We start from the raw sequence: 10,429 nt of genomic DNA, 5'->3' as shown, positions 1-10,429 counted from the left end.
TCACTAAATTGCAATCTTCCTATCTCAGCCTCAAGAGCCACTGGGATTACGGGAATGCACCACTGTGTCTGACCAAGTGTTACTTTTATAATTACAGGATGCCACAAAAATACCAAAGATGCAGAATGTAGTATGGTTTAAGGTCACGCAGACATGCAAACCTGAAAACTATTATATTGATCATGTGTGTTAATCTGGGTCCTTGGAGAAGCAGGTGCCAAAACAGAATTAAATGCAAAAGAATTCTAGTAGAGGAAATGCCTGAGGGAAAGAAAGGGAAGGGAACCAGATAGGGCTGGGAGCACAATGCATGGCTGCCTTGACTAAATGAGACAGGAAACTTTGGGTGGAAACAATCCAGATTGCAGTCATCTCCAAGGACAGTTTGGCAAGGCTACTCTTGAATCAAAGTCACCCATTAAGGAGTTCCTCATCTTCCAGGGACAGCTCTTCATAGGAAGCCTCCTGTTATGCCATCACTGAGGGAACAAAATATAGTACTACAATCCTGGATTTCAGAATGCTGCAGTTGGACACTTGTGCTATGGCCCATGTGGATGGTCCTGTGATTCCGATTCTCATGATCATCACAATATGATAATCATAAAAATCTTAAAAGTTTACCACCATGTTTTCCATCATAATCTATAAAGCAGTGGTGTCAACAAAATGTCCCTGTTGATGTCAGTAATTGACTTCTACACTATTTGAATCCTTAGACGTTAAAGATGCTTGTCTTTAAGCTTTTTAATGTATTTTTAGTTCAAGTTTATTGAAGAGTGAACAGGCTGATCAAAACTATGGAGCTCCCAGTACTTATTTTCTCTCCTACCTAAGAGATTTCTCTTTCTACTACAATATAAGGAAATATTTTTAAGAGGCAACTAAAGGCAGTAACAAAGTCCATGAAATGTTCAGTTTGCCTTTATAGGTCCAGACAGGACTTAATTAGCATGAGCCTAATATCTTTTGTGGTGATATTTACACGAGAGAACAGTTTTACAACTAGATAATTCTAAAATACACTATAGTGACATGTAGATGAAAATTATTTTATAATGGCAATCTCAGGTCTCTTTGGTGACACACTTTGAAAAGAAAGAAGCTCATATTATATTAGCAATTAAATTTAGCTAAAAGAAAAGCCTCAAACCCAGAGGGCCGTTACCAAATTTTACAAAACCATTGAGAACTTGAATAACATAATGAGGTGTAAAGAACTGAGGTTAAACAAGAAATGGAATTATGAATAAAATCCCAACGTGGTTCCAAAGGAAATGTAAAATACCATTGTTGAATCAAACTGGTGGATTTTTAAAATTCATTAACATACCTAAGCTTCTAATAATTTTGAATATTTATTATGTCATTGAAGTATCTCAGCAGCTGAAAATCACATGGATAATTAATTGCTGAGTCAATTTTCTGCCTTTACTAAAAGCATATTTTTTTCCTTTGGTGGTACTGGGTGGGGATTGAACCCAAGGCCTTGTGCAAGCTATAACCCCAGCCCCTAAAAGAATAAAAATCTGACTTTGGAGGTCATCCAAAGTAACTTCTAATGAATGAGCAAGTTTAAACAGTTCAGGCAGGCATCAGTGTCAGCGAATCCACCCCAGTGGGCAGAAAAGGCACCAGGAGACCCATCCTAAGTGCCTTCAAATATAGGATAGTTTGTTTTACAAACTATGTCCATTTTATGCAGGGTGCCTCCTTACAAGGAACTGGATCCAAGAAAGTCCAGAGTTAGGTTCCAACCAAGAATGCTTCAGGTATTCTGTCTTGGAAAGGGGTTGGAGAGACTGAAATTTTGGGGGATCTTAAATGTCCCTGAAGGGCCCATGTGTTGAAGGCCCGGTTCCTGGTCTCCAGTCCTTGGTGTTATTGGGAAGTGGTGGAGTCTTCAGGAGGTGGGGCCTACTGGAATAAACTTAGATTGTTGGGAATGTTCCCTCTAAGTGTGTGTTAGGATTCCCACCTGTTCGTTTATTTATTTATTTATTTAAGCAGCTTGTTCCTCCATGTGCTCCCCATCATAATTTGCTCCCTTGCCACAAGCTTAAGCAATGGGGCCAATAGACCAAGGACTGATACCTCTGAAACCCTGAACCAAAATAAAACTTTTCTCTTTTAAAGTTGATTATCTCTAGTATTTTGTTATAGTAATAGAAATCTGACTAACACAGGGATTTAGTACAGTCATCAAAGGGACTCTGGGTTCAGGATCAAGGTACATGGCTAAGCAAAGACTCAAGGATGGGGGATCATTTTACCTAAAGGAATTTGTAAGATTCCAGAACCCAACTGTGTTTGGCAGTTGGGATAGAGATACTTCCTGCATAGGCACCCGCTTTCCTTTCTCAGTCTGTCCCTGCATTTGAGTCCACTTTCCATTCTCACTATCCTGTAAGTGTGTACTTCCTCATGCTGACAAGTCTCAGTTCAAAGCTCCCACATGTTCCCACCTATTTTGCAGTCCTCACTTCTTCAGCCACAATAACTTCTTTGTTGCATTTTCTGCCTAAAGACCAGCTAAAATTCAAGACCAGGCTGCTGAGTGGTGGCTCTGAGAACTTTTCAGCCTTTTCTAACATTTTTCTCACAGGGGCATATTTATAGGTATTGCGAACAGAAGATATTTACAGGTACTGCAAATCCCATCGCCATAGGTCTGCCTCACAGCGCCATATCCCACTCACTAAATTCAATCCCCTCAAGATTCAGAATAACACGAGTTAAGGCTGAATTGAACAAGTCTCTATTTGGGCATTATTGGATTTCTGATTATTCACCTCTATCCAAAAGAAGTGACCTTTCTCTGTCTTGTATATAAAATCTTCATTCTGAAGGAGTCACCCATGTACACAACTGAGTGTAGAGTGCCATCTGCTGGTAAAGTGTAATATTACTCTTATAGAAGTTTTCAAAGTTCTGTACCATCCTTGATGAAGTAACAGTGTGCCACATAATGCAATCACCTGAGGAACATCCGGATATGAGCAGGCCATGTGAAACAGCAGATGACAGTACTCAATTTGAAGGAGGCAGAGAGGTGAAGAAAATTAAAAATTCTCTCTTTTTTTAAAGAGAGAGAGAATTTTTTAATATTTATTTTTTAGTTTTCGATGGACACAACATCTTTATTTTTTTATTTTTATGTGGTGCTGAGGATTGAACCCAGTGCCCCGCACATGCCAGGCAAGCGTGATACCACTTGAGCCACATCTCCAGCCCATGTGGTGGAGATTTCTCACTATGCTTATTTCTCTGCATAATTTAAAGGAAGCCAATGATTGATTTGACTTTTCTTTTTAAAAAAAGTGAGTAATCTATTACTAATATTAGATGGTCAAAGATTGTATCTCGATTTTGTTAATATTAGGATTTAGAAGGTAGGATGGAATGTTAATCATACAACGTGACCTTCACTCACTTGATGTCCACTATGTTCTCTTGAGTGGAATGAAAAGGAGGCTGTCCCAGCAGTCCTAGCTAGCATACTGGGAAGTGCACACAACACTGTATATAAGCTTAAGAGTGGACCACTGTAGCAAACATCCTGACTACATCCCCAGATGGGAGAAAAGCAAGATTAATAAAAACATTGATTTCTTTTAACATTTTCTATTTCTGGAGATATTTTCATCATCTTACCATCACGATCCTGTAGTGAGATCACAAATTATGTAAATCTCTATCTATAAGTCATCCTCTCAGAAATTTATGCTGGCAAGTCTAGAGCCAAATTGTGATCAACTGCTAAATCTATCCTAGGGCTTTGTGTTATGCATTTTGCATGTTACTCCTCCCTAGCCTTCATTTGATCTATGCTATTCTCTTTTACCCCCTATTCCATACTCCTCTCAAGTTATTATGTCATGAGCATTTATATATTATAAGCTACCTTATCCATTCTGGAAGATAAGATAAAAATAAACATCCAGATTTGTTTGGGGAGGCTAAAGTTTTATTGTTCATAACCATGCATTTTTTTCATCTTGAGATGAGGATTTCCTCCAAACAATGGCTTTCTTATTATTCCTCTCAGGAAGCTGTGACACACAATTATATGATGATGTGAACCTAGGTATTATCTTCTTACAGTTCTATGAAAAGAAAGAATACATTTAATAAAATCAATGTCAACGTTTTATGCTAATTGTAAAGCAGCTAGGAGTTTCCATACTGAAGTCTTGAACAAAAATTCCCTGACATGTGGTATAATCACAGAACTTAGGAGGTGGGTCCTTTTATTTTATTTATTGATTTAAAAGATGACAGCAGAATGCATTACAATTCTTATTACATATATATATCACAATTTTTCATACCTCTGTATATAAAGTATATTGACACCCAATTCGTTTCTTCATACATGTACTTTGGATAATGATATCCATCACATTCCACTATCCTTGCTAATCCCCTACCTCTTCCCTTTCCATCCCACCCGCTGCGCTGCCCTATCTAGAATTCATCTATTCCTCCCATACTCCCCCTCCCTACTCCACTATGAGTCAGCCTCCTTATATCAGAGAAAACATTAGGCATTTGTTTTTTGGGGATTGTCTAACTTCACTTAGCATTATCTTCTCCAATGCCATCCATTTACCTGCAAATGCTATGATTTTATTCTCTTTTATTGCTGAGTAATATTCCATTATGTATATATGCTACATTTTTTTTAATCCATTCATCCACTGAAGGGCATCTAGGTTGGCTCCACAGTTTAGCTATTGTGAATTGTGCTGCTATAAACATTGATGTGTCTGTGTCCCTGTAATATGCTGTTTTTAAGTTTTTTTGGATATTGTCTGAGGAGAGGGCTAGCTGGGTCAAATGGTGGTTCCATTCTCAGATTTCCAAGGAATCTCCATACTGCTTTCCATATTGGCTGCACCAATTTGCAGTACCATCAGCAATGTATGAGTGTCTTTTTCCCCACATCCTCACCAACACTTATTGTTGTCTTCATAATAGTTGCCATTCTGACTGGAGTGAGATGATATCTTAGAGTAGTTTTGATTTGCATTTCTATAATTGCTAGAGATGCTGAGAATTTTTTCATATATTTTTTGATTGGTTGTATGTCCTCTTCTCTGAAGTGTCTGTTTAGGTCCTTGGCCCATTTGTTGATTGGGTTATTTGTTTTTTTGGTGCTTAGCTTTTTTAGTTCTTTATATACCCTCGAGATTATTGCTCTATCTGATGTGTGAGGGGTAAACATTTGCTCCCAGGATGTAGGCTGTCTGTTCACCTCACAGATTGTTTCTTTCTTTCTTCTTTTTTTTTTTTGCTGAGAAAAAACTTTTAGTTTTATTTCATTCCATTTATTGATTCTTGGTTTTAGTTCTTGTGCTATAGGAGTCTTATTAAGGAAGTTGGGGCCTAATCTCACATGATGAAGATTAGGGCCTACTTTTTCTTCTATTAGACACACAGTCTCTGGTTTAATTCCTAGCTCCTTGATCCACTTTGAGTTAAGTTTTGTGCATGGTGAGAGATAGGGGTTTAATTTCATTTTGTTGCATATGAATTTCCAGTTTTCCTAGAAACATTTGTTGAAGATGCTATCTTTTCTCCAATGCATGTTTTTGGCACCTTTGTCTAATATAAGATAATTGTAATTTTGTGGGTTGGTCTCTTCTATTCTGTACCATTGGTCTACCAGTCTGTTGTGGTGCCCATACCATGATGTTTTTGTTTTAAATCTATACACCATTCAGTTCATCAAGAATTTAAAAAGCAAATAGCGGCCATTTCCTGCTTCCCCTGGCTGCTGAGTCTTGGAATCTGCCATGATGAAGACCTTTGTGCTCTTAGGCAGGTCCTTCCTCCTTTCTCTGATATTTTAGAATTCTTCTGGACTCAAACGAGCAGTGACCTGGATCTGTTCTGATGATTGACTGACAGAATGAAAAGAAGGCCCTTTGATAATGACACAGAAGTTAAAATTGGTGACATTAGCCTGGGAGATGATTGTCCTGTAACAAGGATGCTCTCATTCAACTATGAGTTTTCTTATCCTATCATTTACTGTGGGATCAATAAATTTGTGTTCCAAGGGAATGATGTCTTCATATCATTTAAGGTCAATTACATATCAACGTTGAATATCACTATACATTTCAGGTGGTTTGTTTTGTGAAGAGGCTTCAATTCTCATCTCTGATGCCTTTTGGAATGAATGGGTATGATGCCAAATATGTTGGGTAATAGCTTTGAAGTGACAAAAGAAGGGCAACCATTGTCAGCTCCTTTGACAAGCAAAGCATGTTAACCTAATTTTAGTGGTTACAGTAAGGTTCAACTATTCATGAATCCCTGGACCAATAATGCCTGTGTAATGACTTCCTCTCTTCCCTGAGTTCTAGGAGGAAGTGGTGCACCCTCATCTGGGATTCAGTTTCAGTATTACTGTTGTTCTTTATTCTCAAGATGAGTACCAATATGTGCTCTCTTTTTAAATAAACTTTCTGGAAGTTTTGGATAGTCTACATCTCTAAAATGTACAATCTACTTCCTATCTCTCTGGTTGCCTTTTCTAAGTTACTCACAAGGCTGAAATCATTCAGTGTCTGTCCTTTTGTGTATGACTTATTTCATATAGCAAAATGTTTTCTTTTTTGTAATCTGCATTTTTAAACATTTTAAATGAGTTAACTGGAAGTGGCATTACCATTGCAACTTTGTATGTGAAGTCAAGTTCAGAATAAAGCTGCTACCATATGAAAAATAAATAAAAAGTAATAAGGTAGTGAACAAAATTTTTGCAACAGGGTTAAAAAAATATGAACTTGTCAGTAAGCACAGCATTCTACCCTATTGATTCAAGGACTCAGGGTTGACCCACAGGTCCAGCAGTGAATTGGAAGGAGCTGAGGAATACAACAGCACTGACCATGTGGCTCTTCACTGGACATGTGGACAGGCTGGAGTGGGAAGGATGGGGCATGGACTGGAGAAGCAACTCCAGTTCCAGGGCATCCAAAGGACTCTAGGAGCAAAAAAGCCCATGAAGAGTCTGACAGATTTATTGTTAGTGTCGCTATATTTTATATGAAAGAAAAATTTGCTCTATTTTTATCTCTTGAAGAACATTACTGAAGACTTACTTTTAAGGGTCATGGCTAAGTGAAGTTAGCCAATCCCTAAAAAACAAATGCCGAATGTCTTCTCTGATATAAGGGAGATGACTCAAAATGGGGTAGGGAGGAAGAGCATGGGAAGAAGATTATCACTAAATAGGGAAGAGAGGTGGGAGGGAAAGGGAGGGAGAAGGGGAATTGCACGGAAGATGGAAGGAGACCCTCATCATTATACAGAATACAGGTATGACGATGTGAGGGGAAAAGAAAAAAAAAAGTGTGTCACATTAGATTGGGTAGAGAGAAGTGATGGAAAGGGAGGGGAGGGGAAAGGGGGAAGGGGAGGACAGCAGAATAAAATAGACATTATTATTGCTGTATATATATACGTGACTGTATGACCAATATGATTCTGCAACCTGTACACTCAGAAAAATAAGAAATTATACCCCATCTGATTCAAACGTATGATATTTCAAGATCATTGTACTGTCATGTGTAACTAATTAAGACAAATAATAAAAAAAGAGTCATGAAATAGGAATCACATGCATCTTCTTTAAAAAACGTCATAAGAATAGCCTAATTTTCCATCATTTGGGGAAAGCATTTTTAGGTGCTATTGCAAGGGATTCTTGTGCTTCTCTAAGGCACCATTCTTCCTTATTTTACTTTGTTTTTTACCATTTTAATCATATACATATATGCATGTGTGTACATTATGTATGAAATAAAATTTGCCATTGCAACCACTTATATGTATAAATAAGTGGTGTTAATTACATTCACATTTTTTGTAACTATTACCATAATCTATTTCCAAAATTTTTCATCACCCAAAAAAGAAGCTTTGCTTCTCATCAAGAATTTTTTTTTTCCTTCGCTCCAGGAAGTAACCTACAATCTACTTCCTATCTCTCTGGTTGCCTTTTCTAAGTAACTCACAAGGCTGAAATCATTCCGTTTCTGTCCTTTTGTGTATGGCTTATTTCATATAGCAAAATGTTTTCTTTTTTTGTTCTTTTTAAATATACATAAAGGTAGAGTACATTTTGACATATTATACACACAAGGAGTATAACTTATTCTAATTAGGTTATACATGATGTGGAGTTTCACATTTCACTATTCATATATGAACATAGGAAAATTATGTCCAATTCATCCTATTTTCATTTCTAATCCCATCCCCCTTCCCTTTATTCCCCTTTGTCTAATCTAGTGAACTTCTATTCCTCACCCACACACACTCCGTTGTGTGTTAGCACCCACATATCAGAGAGAACATCTGGCCTTTTGGTTTTTGGGTATTGGCTTATTTCACTTATCATGACAGTCTCCAGCTCTGTCCATTTACTGGAAAATGCCATACTTCCATTCTTCTTTATGGCTGAGTAATATTTCATTGTGTATATATACCACATTTTCTTTATCCATTCATCTGTTGAAGGGCACTTAGGTTGGTTCCATAGCTTAGCTATTGTGAATTGAGCTACTATAAACATGGATGTATCTATATCAGTGTAGTATGCTGATTTTAAGACCTTTGGGTATATGTCGGGAAGGGGGATAACTGAATCAAATGGTGGTTCCAGTCCAAGTTTTCTGAGGAATGTCCATACAAGAAAAATGTTTTCAAGGTTCATCCACCTCATGTTATGCATCAACACTTAATTCTCTTTTGTGGCTGAATGTTTCCTTATATGGATGTATCACATTTTGTTTACTCATTCACCTGTTCATGGACATGGTTGTTACTGCCTTTTTGTTATTGTGAATAATTTTTCTATGTCATATAAGTACACGTTGGAATCCTGTTTTCAATAATCGTGTGTAGGCATCTACTAGTGGAACTGCTAGGTCAAATGATAATTTCATGCTTAATTTTTTGAGGAACTGCCAACTATTTTCCACAGCAACTACCTGGTTTACACTTCTGCCACCTGTGTTCCAAGGCACCCATTCATCCACATTCTCACTACAGTTGCTGTTTCTCTCTTTTTGTTTCATTCCATTCATATATTAATGTACATGATATTTTAGATTTTCTAGTCTTGTTATCTGCCTATTTTATTTTTCTGCCATTTTGTTTTTCTTTTCCAATTTATTGCATGTATTTTATTATTTTATTTTATTTTTGCCTAATTGTCCTCCTTAGAGTTTCCAATACTATGTTATATAAAAGTAACAAAAGTGAAAATCCTTGTGTTCATGATCTTAAAGAAAAATATTTTAGCCTCTTAGACCTGAATGAAACATGAGCTGCATAATTTTCATACATGGCATTTATCATATATTGAGGAATTTCTATTTCTAGTTGATTGGTCATTCTTGTTTATTGGTTGCTAGATTTTTGTTGAGTGCCTTTTTCTGCATAATTGAAAATATCTATCTTCCTTCATTCAATGAATGTGGTGTATTTCATTAGATAACTATCAAGTGTTGAGCTATCTTTGCATTACAGGGATAAATGTCACTTGTTCCTGGTGTTTTTGTGTTTGTCTTTGGACCTGAAGTGAGTCTTTTGTAGCAACATAAAGAGGGATGATAAACTTTAATTCATTCTTCAAATCTCTCTTTAAGATGGAGAATGCATTGCTCTTATCTTTGAAGTAATTCCTGATCAAAGTGATTTATTTCTGTTTTCTGTGGGTCCTACATGGTTTTTCTTCCTCCATTCCTCTCTTGATGCCTCAATTTGGGTGTAATTGATTTATTTTTGTCATACAACATTTTATTTCTCTTTTTTTTGTAAATTTTTAAAGTTATTTTCTTCATGGTCAACTTGGGAATTACTACTCATATTCCTAAGTTTATATTAATCTAGTTTGAATAATACCAACTTAATTTCAAAATTAGATTCCCCACCACCACCTTTATCAGGGTTTGCTCTTGCTGAAGTGTGAAGATTGAGTTTGTGTTCAACAAACATTGACAGAGTTCCTTAAAAGCCAGCTTAGAAAAGCACCACCATCAAATACTTCTCTGAGTCTCTGTGACTCTCTATGCTGGCCCACTTCTTTAATGCTTAGGCCATTTACAATTCTAAATTCATCTTCACTTCCTGCTTGTACAGAGTCTGTCCATGGGCCAGCAGTGAAAACTTAGGGTCTTTTTAGGAGCACACATCTAGTTTTGGGTATGAACATAGCCTTCTAAATTCTTCAGTGTGCCCTAGTGTTTCTGAATGTCTTATTCCCAAGAATACTCTCTCCCCAGCTTTTCTTCCCTGAACGTAGGTGGTCAATTAATGCCTCAGTCATCTTTGGTCCCAGGTAGTTGTGGGGTTTTCAGTCTCTACAATGTTTTCAAGCAGTGCCTATTTCTTTTCCACCTGAGTG

At 37.0% G+C, this 10,429-nt stretch overlaps 1 protein-coding gene across 1 annotated transcript in view; it reads right to left on the bottom strand.

The window, feature by feature from the left end:
* Window positions 1-4,052: 4,052 nt before the first annotated feature.
* The window catches only part of Nme8 (NME/NM23 family member 8), a 69,411-nt gene continuing 63,034 nt past the window's right edge, over window positions 4,053-10,429 (bottom strand). The window contains exon 16 of the mRNA XM_027939719.2: window positions 4,053-4,106. The gene's annotated coding sequence lies outside the window, so the exon portion shown is untranslated. The remainder of the gene's footprint in view (window positions 4,107-10,429) is intronic.

This window comes from Marmota flaviventris, chromosome 1, assembly GCF_047511675.1.
Source record: "Marmota flaviventris isolate mMarFla1 chromosome 1, mMarFla1.hap1, whole genome shotgun sequence".
Lineage (NCBI taxonomy): Eukaryota > Metazoa > Chordata > Mammalia > Rodentia > Sciuridae > Marmota > Marmota flaviventris.
This window is presented reverse-complemented; position numbering and strand designations above follow the sequence as displayed.